The sequence below is a fragment of the Malus domestica genome, chromosome 07, assembly GCF_042453785.1.
Source record: "Malus domestica chromosome 07, GDT2T_hap1".
NCBI lineage: Eukaryota > Viridiplantae > Streptophyta > Magnoliopsida > Rosales > Rosaceae > Malus > Malus domestica.
The window spans coordinates 13,021,507-13,029,590 of NC_091667.1; the positions used below are offsets into that span (position 1 = coordinate 13,021,507).

At 37.2% G+C, this 8,084-nt stretch overlaps 1 long non-coding RNA gene across 2 annotated transcripts; it reads left to right on the top strand.

Annotated features, from left to right (window-relative positions):
* Positions 1–950: 950 nt before the first annotated feature.
* LOC103420633 (uncharacterized) lies at positions 951–5,968 on the top strand. 2 transcript variants are annotated; one of them, XR_011582745.1, is made up of 4 exons: positions 951–1,353; positions 2,034–2,229; positions 2,531–2,689; positions 5,094–5,968. It is a non-coding gene; the product is annotated as an uncharacterized lncRNA (long non-coding RNA). The 2 variants fall into 2 exon arrangements; XR_003774852.2 differs by lacking the exon at positions 2,034–2,229.
* Positions 5,969–8,084: the final 2,116 nt, after the last annotated feature.

Here is an 8,084-nt window from a genome sequence, read left to right on the forward strand (position 1 = left end):
TGAGCTCGAATTCAACAAAACCCGAAGTAAATAACTGTCGCGTAAACCCTAAGCAAATCCCTACAACGAACTACCTATCACTATCACGATTCACGAACCACGTGTCACTTCGAACCCACCAAAAGCTCCTTACGAATTTTCAGATAGTTTAGTTCTCTCTGTTTAACTAGGAAAAAACTACATGCAATGTAAGAAAATAATTATCATTAGCTCATCATGTGACATCACGTATCACGTATCACTTCGAACCCACCAAAAGCTCCTTACAAATTTTCATATATTTTGGTTCTCTCTCTTTAACTAGTAAATACTACATGCAATATATGAAAATAATTAGTTCATCATTAGCTCATCACGTATCATTTCTTATCATGTATCATTAGCTCATTATGAGACTTAACTTATTCCCACATTTTGGTGTATATAATCTATTTTACATAAAAAATTAATTTTATGTAGTATTTTTTTGGTATAGCTGTATATATTGTTGAATACACTCTATGTACATTTTATTATTATATGACTTATATACCTTAAAATAAAATGACTAATTAATCCATGTAAGATTTTAAATTATATTTTATAGATAGCAGAAGATGTAGAAAAGCATTAGTAGTAGAACCACTACAACAAAAAGGGGCTAAGAACACAATTGATTTGTGCTCTTTACATTTTCATTCAACACAAAACCATATTTGTGCTTTTTAAATGTCATTGAGCACAAAACTAACTCAAATATGCCCTATGAACAAAAAGACACATCGAAAAAGAAAAAAAGGAGAGTGTATTTGTGCCTACTAAAATGAGCTTGCATATGTCCTTTTAATGTCAGAAATGATATATTTTTTTTATTAATTTACAATGACACAATAAAGCTTTCGTGCCCTCTAATTTAATATATTTAAATTAGAAAGTAAAGTTTTGTGTCCTTTACATTTACTACACGCCTCACTCTCTCTCCCTCCCTCCTCAATTCCTCCGCCTCTCCTTTGTTTGCTTTCTCTCTCTCTCTTAAACTCTCCTTGTTCTCAGTTTCCAAAAAAAATAAACTCTCCTTTGTTCTCAGCCATCTTCCTCCCTCCCACATCCTCTCTCCCTCTTCTCTTTCATGCAACAACGCCGCCATCCACCGATCACCAATGGCCGTCAAATTATGCCTCCAGAATCCTCTTCCCATCCTCTTTTGAACCCCCCATTTAGTTTCTACAAATTCGTAGCTGAATTTCCTCAATTTCAGATCTAAGAAACAATTCTTACCGCGGATTTTCCGGCCAATTTCTGACCAAGTCTTCTGGAATTGGACCTCGACTGAAGAGGTAAAAATGATCCTTTCGTCGTGGGCTGTCCTCCAGTGTAAGTGATTTTTCAAAATAAAAACTTTCAGTTTAGTGATTGATGAGTTTTCAAAATAATTGTCTAATTAAGTTAATCTGAAGTACTGGCATGTTTGCATTAATTTAGGGCTATATGAGTTTTTAGGAAGCACTTAACTATAATTGAGTTTTAAATTGATTTTGAATCTATGAAACCAGTGGGAGCCATTGAGTTTTTGGTTTGTTCCTTCAGTTTTAAATGTAATAAGGATTTTACAATTATGGACATGCGTGTTTATTCGTATCTAGCTCTGGACGAAATGGAGTTTTAAAATATCACCGCATTGGAAATCAAGAAAGAAATTATCCAAAGGTTCCGTTTGCGAAGGCTTCCCTAGTGCTGAGTGAATGTTATTCCTTGTATTATTTTTATTCATCCTCTCTCCTGTTCTGCCATTGAGAAACAAATATTCATATTATATCTTTAATTCACGGTAGGAGTTAGGAAAATGCAATAAGATTTCGCTGGAGGATCTCTTTCACATTTTAGTATCCCCCTATTCCTCTCTACTTCTCTTCTCCCTCTCTAAATGTTTTCTTCTACCATATAAGTATCGAGTAAAATTGCTTCTCTCAGCTCTCTGAGGAAAGTTAAGGTGTTAATTTTCTCTTTTCCACAACCCATAAAATTTGTTCCTTTTCTGCTTTTTTGGTATGCAGCTGGAGTGCTACAAGTCATTTCTACAGGTTTTTTCAGGCCAATATTATGATTGGATATAAAACTATTAGAAGTTGTTTCAAGATACAAGACTTATGTTGATGTTTCCCATCTGAGACATGTGGTGCCCCTATCAGAGGGTCTGTATTTGTGGTGGCATGATGCTTCTCAAGCGGCCCTGCAGCAGAAGAAAGTGTGGTAACACATATTATACGCTACACTTGATAGATAAAAGTGTATCTATATACTCTGTTATGGTCTATGCTTGTATGCCTGTTTACGGCCTGGTATTCAAGGCTTTTTTGTCAGCTTCTTATTTTTACAATATTCCTTTTAATTTTATAAATAAAAATACTGGAATTGAGTTGAAGGTTGTATTTACTTTTCAAATATTTGGTGAAACTTCTCACTGCATGATGTTGGATGTATTTTACAAATCGATGTACTTTTATGAATTTCCCATGTTGGTTCTGACTTCACACTTGTTTTCTTGAATTAGTTGCCGATCCTCTTGGGACCTCATTCGAGATCTTTGTCAGCTTTGTCGCCGTTACATTCAGTTGTACGCTAATTCACTACAACACTCGTCAATTATTAATAATGCAGAAATTAGAGAAATTGAGGAAGATCTGGATTCTAACGTAATTCTTTTATGGAGGTAAATGTTTTATCGACCTTTTGACTTCATTGCTATTTATTAAAATTGATTGTAGGTTTTAGGGGATGCATAAATTCCATATTAACCTTGGCCTTACACCTCATAGTTGTTATTTTGGGTTCAAAGGACCACAGTTGAATTTGGATTGGATTTGGATTCTAGTGTATGGATTAGCAATTTAAACCCATTCGGTATGTTTCATATGGAATTTGCAAGGTGATTAGCTTTCATTCCCTAAAATTAGTTGGAATAAAATGTGATTGATGGCATATGGAATTCTAGTGTATGGATTAGCAATTTAAACCCATTTGGTACATTGGACATTTAGTTGTACCAATAGAAAAATGTTCTCTCTTTTTATCGGAGAAAATGAAACTATTATTGTTATCAGATATGTGTAAAGCTATTGAATTCTCAATGTTGATTGGATGTTTGGGTAGTTAAACATCACTGGAAATATGTGATCCTTTCCCTTTTTCATTTTTCCTTTGGTTTGGATTTCAAGAAGGTGATTACATAATCCACCGAGCTGGGAAAAAGGGTAAAATCAGTTATGGGTGGCTATATGTAGGAATGCATGGATACATTGATAGGAAAATCTCATTATTTTGTTGGTCTTTTATCTTGAACACTTGTAAACATGTTCTTTATGAGGAATATTTATGTAGTTTCATTATAGACATTCCATTTCTACTCTTGATTTGCTTTTTACAGCCGAGACTATCATCTTTGATTTTATGAAAATTTTAAATTTTTGGTTTTATTTCAAAATTTTACATTTCTATTTTTTTTTTAAATAGAACCTAATGGGCACAATAACAAAAATAGTGCAAACATAGATGGAGAAGGTCATCTGACAAGTTTATCAGAACATAGACACAAAAAGGCCTTTATTTGTGCCTGCCTCTTTGAGCACCAAACAGTCTATTGTGCCCTTTTAGCAATGGTGATGCCCATAGAGGGCACATATAGAAACTTAGTTGCTGCATTGTTGCTATTGGTCTTTGGGCACATATGTTGGTGTTCTTTGGCCTCAAAGGGCACATATAATTTATTGTGTGCAGTGCTTATATTTGTTGTAGTGAACTTGTTAAAAATTTTGAGTAGATATTTCATTGTCCCACATTGGTCACCACCAAAATGTTCCCTCACTTTACAAGGCTTTGTCCCTTATAGAAAGTGATTAAAGTGATGGACTTGTAACCAAGCCACATCGAGCAACGCCCTGGACAACGTCGTTTCGACGTCTGGACCTAAGGCAACAGCCTTTAGGCTTGCTGTGCATGAAAATGACTAGGCCTCTGACTTGGGTTTAGGTTTTAGTTGGGCTTGCAGCCTATGCCCTCCTCTAGCAAAGCTTGCAGCTTTACTATGCTCGTTTTCAACCCGGGCCCACTAGCCACAAGCCTGATGCTTGTTGGGCCAGTCTCGTGCCCTTAGCTCGCCTATAGTAGCTTGTGCTATTGGGCTAGCCTTGCCTTGGCCCATTACAGAAGCGAACACCAGCCCGGCTTCTTATACCTCCAACATACCCCATCCCATTGCCCACTGGCTTGCAACCATGACCCATGGTGCAAGGTCTGCAACTTGCTGATAGTGTTATGCCTCAAGATGTGCCACAGGTCACGGCTGCAAGCCGGCGGGAAAGTTAGTTGTCTGGTTGATGGTGCTATCAAGCACACTATCTTGCATGAGCGACACTATTTTACTAACTTCGTACCTAAAATGCACCTCTGACAACCCTCTCAAGTTCATCCAACTTGATTGAATGATATGAAAAGACCCCGTATAATGTTGCCCAATGGTACCGAATTAACCACTAAAAGGCCCTATATTCTCCTCGTTCTAGAAGAACATTGTTAAGCTTTAGAGATATTCAAGATAATAAATTATTATATTGAAACCACTGAGGAGAATTTTCTAAATTTCTTTGTATCACTTCTTACGAATATGGCAAAAAGCGTATTCACGAGAAGCTAGAACGTCTCCCAAGTGAGTTGTACATCACAACCATTTGAGCCATTGAGACCTGTCATGTGGTCGGCCGTGAGCCTGGGTTCTAGAGCACTTTGTTGCTTTGGCATGACCATATGGAACATCGTAGATGAGATATGATGTGCCGTATCCTCAAAGTATCACACAAGCATCATCTAACCTCTTATCCTGGGTACCTGTCTTGCAAATCATGCTACACGGGGAAGTTGAATACTTAACCCTCAGCTACAATGATCATTCACAACCCACCTAAGTTTCTTCAGATGATTCAAGGGGATATTTGTGGACCTATCCAACGTACATGTAGACTGATAGACTTATATTTATACAAGTTTTTGTCACTTTAGTACTTGGATTATGTATAGTTTTCATCCCTTAGTAGTTTACTTGTGGTTTTCTTATTTTGTAGGATTAGTTGCAAAGAAAAGGATTTTGAGGCTGAAAAAAGAAGTTTTGAGAGTTTAAAAATGGTACGTAAACATTCAAAGGAAGATCACAAGATATCAACGCAATGCCTAAGACATGGAAGCGACACAATTTGGAAAATCTGGGATAAGGGAGTTTCTGTCCAGCGACTTTGATAGGCTGCCAGTTATTCATCCAGAGGAAACTCATAGCATACCTATATGGATGCAAAGATATGGAAGTCTTCTTTCAAATGGAGTTGGAATCATATTAATCCGATATTCCTTCAATGAATTATGATTATCTTAGTGACTGCTATTTGGATTTCTAGGTTTGGTTAACTTTGCATTTCAAGTGATTTGAGCCAAATTCGTGCAGTTCATTTGAGTTTGAGATTTAAAGCCCAACAAGTAAATTAGTTTGACCAGTATGATAGAGAAATATGAGTTGCCTTTTTAGGCTCAATAATGCACTTAATCCTCATCAAAATACAAGTGGAGGGTGGAGATGAAAAGCAAAAAATAAAAAAATAAAAAAAAGATTGAACGGTTTGGTTCCAAGCGACTGTTGTTGCAAAGCAGGAGAATAAAGGGGAGAATGGCTGCAGACTTGAAGGGGCAGAAAAGAAAAAACACACAGAAGAGGGAGAGGAAGGCACGCAAGAGTTCGGCAGCTTGAGGCTTGAGGAGCGCAAAATTCTCCTTCGGTTCAAGGGTTTCTCATATTTTTCTTATCTTTAATTATGTTTTCCATGACTATGTGTTTCTAAATTCTTTTGTTAAGTCTACAATGTAGCCATAAGAAGAATATTTTGTTTTTTTAGCTATTTGATTATCCAAGACAATTTTCGTTATGTTGAATCTCAAATTTTGGGCTTAATTCGCTTGTTCTTTTGTTCTTGACTATTGGTCATCACTTGTATGAATTAATAAGTGTTTGATGCAGGTTCATAGGCATACACGTATGTTATGTTGAATCATGAATTTGAGATCACAATTTACTAGAAGTATACACCATGTTCTAGGTTTTGTGTGGTTGTATAAAAGTTTCCATTGTACTTAGGGTACTTCAAGTTGTGAAATCTAGGCATACAGCATGCTAGGTTGCTTCTTAGAAGAAAATAATTTGATGCATACATCATGATCGGATTATAGAGTTGGGAAACTTAATCATCAACATAAGAGTTGTTAATTGGATAGTTGATAGCTAAGAATCGGAATAGGATTGTTTATTTTCTTAAACTTTCAGCAATTTTATCTTTTAGTATTAATCTTCATAACCAATATTTCCTTTAATTTTCTTGCTCCATAATATTTTCAATTTCACTTGTGCGTTAAGTGGTTAGTTTTCGAATTAAATCACTGTTCCTTGTGGGATTCAACTCCGTACTTGCATTTCCATACTATCTATGAACCATGCACTTGCGGATATATGTGATTAGAATTAATCTATGTTAGGTTGCTCTAATTTATGCATCAAGACCATTTAGATACTTTATGGTGTTGGTTGATGCACGACACGTTAGTCACATGTTTGCTTACAATCCACACATAATGCTACCTTTGTGAAACTCCTAGCTTAAATCATTAAGCTTAGGGCTCAACGGATTAAGTCGATTTGACTGGGTCATGCTAGAGAGTTCACATCACAGTGTTTTGACAATTATTACATGTCTATTGGATTGAAGTTGAACATCCAGTGCTCAATGTTCATACCCAAAACGGCCTGGCAGAAGCTTTCATAAAGCGCCTTCAATCGATAACTCAGACTTTGGTTATACGAACTAAATTGTCGGTATCTCCCTGGACTATACAATATTGCATGTAGCCATGTTTGTCTACCTGAGGCCCACCGCTACCCAACCTCATTCACCGTTACAAGTTGTTACTGGGTATGAACTTGACGTCTCGCACGTACGTGTGTTTGGGTGCGCAGTCTATGTGCCAATAGTGTCGTCACTACGTACCAAAATGGGTCCTCAGAGAAGAATGATAATCTATGTCGTTAGATTCACCATCAAGTCGCTACTTAGAGCTCTTGATAAGAGATCTCTTTATTGCCCGTTTTGCGAATTGAAACTTCGATGAGACAGTATTTCTGTTGTTAGGGAAAGATACGCTAACGTTCCTGAAGAATGCCGCAAATTGTTGTGGATTACTCCCACTATGTCTCATTTAGATCCCCGCACTCCCTAGTCTGAAATTGAAGTGCTTCGTATTTTAGATATACAAAGCATTACTTAAAGCATGTCAGATGCTTTTACTGACCTAGCAAAGGTGAAAAAATCACATATACCAGTTGCAAATGCACCTGCAAGGATCGACGTACCTATTATACGTCGTAACATTGCCCAAGAAAGATGAGCCATCCCCGAAGGACGGTGGGCCGCACTTTCCACGCGGCCTAGTGCATTAACGGCTAGCCAATCATTTGTCCCTACCTTGAAACGTGGAAAACCCCTTGGTTTAAAAGATTCACAACCTCGAGAGAAGAAAACTGCACAAACTAGTGACCGTAGTATGAATCTGACCATCATTTAATTAAGCATTCCAATGCATGAGTTTATTCTAGATTACGGTGATGTCTTATAGACAAGATCTTTTGAAAATCATGAGATTTCGGTCCATTATGCAGTTTTGGATGGGGTTTGGAATCAGACTAAGAGATTGGCGACGCATTTCCATACACAATAGCTACTGACATCATGCTTAGCGATGACATTGAACCACGTTTCATTGATGAGTGTCGATGTAGAACTGATTGTTCAAATTGGAAACAAACAATCTAGGTCGAACTCGATTTGCTTGCAAAACGCATGATGTTTGGACCCATAGTTCCGACACCACCACATGTGATGCCCATTGGCTACATGTGGGTTTTTGTGAGGAGGCGTAATGAGAAAAATGAAATAGTGCGACATAAGGCACGCCTAGTAGCTCAAGGCTTCTTTCAACGCCTTGAGATTGATTACGAGAAGACATATTCTCCCCTAATG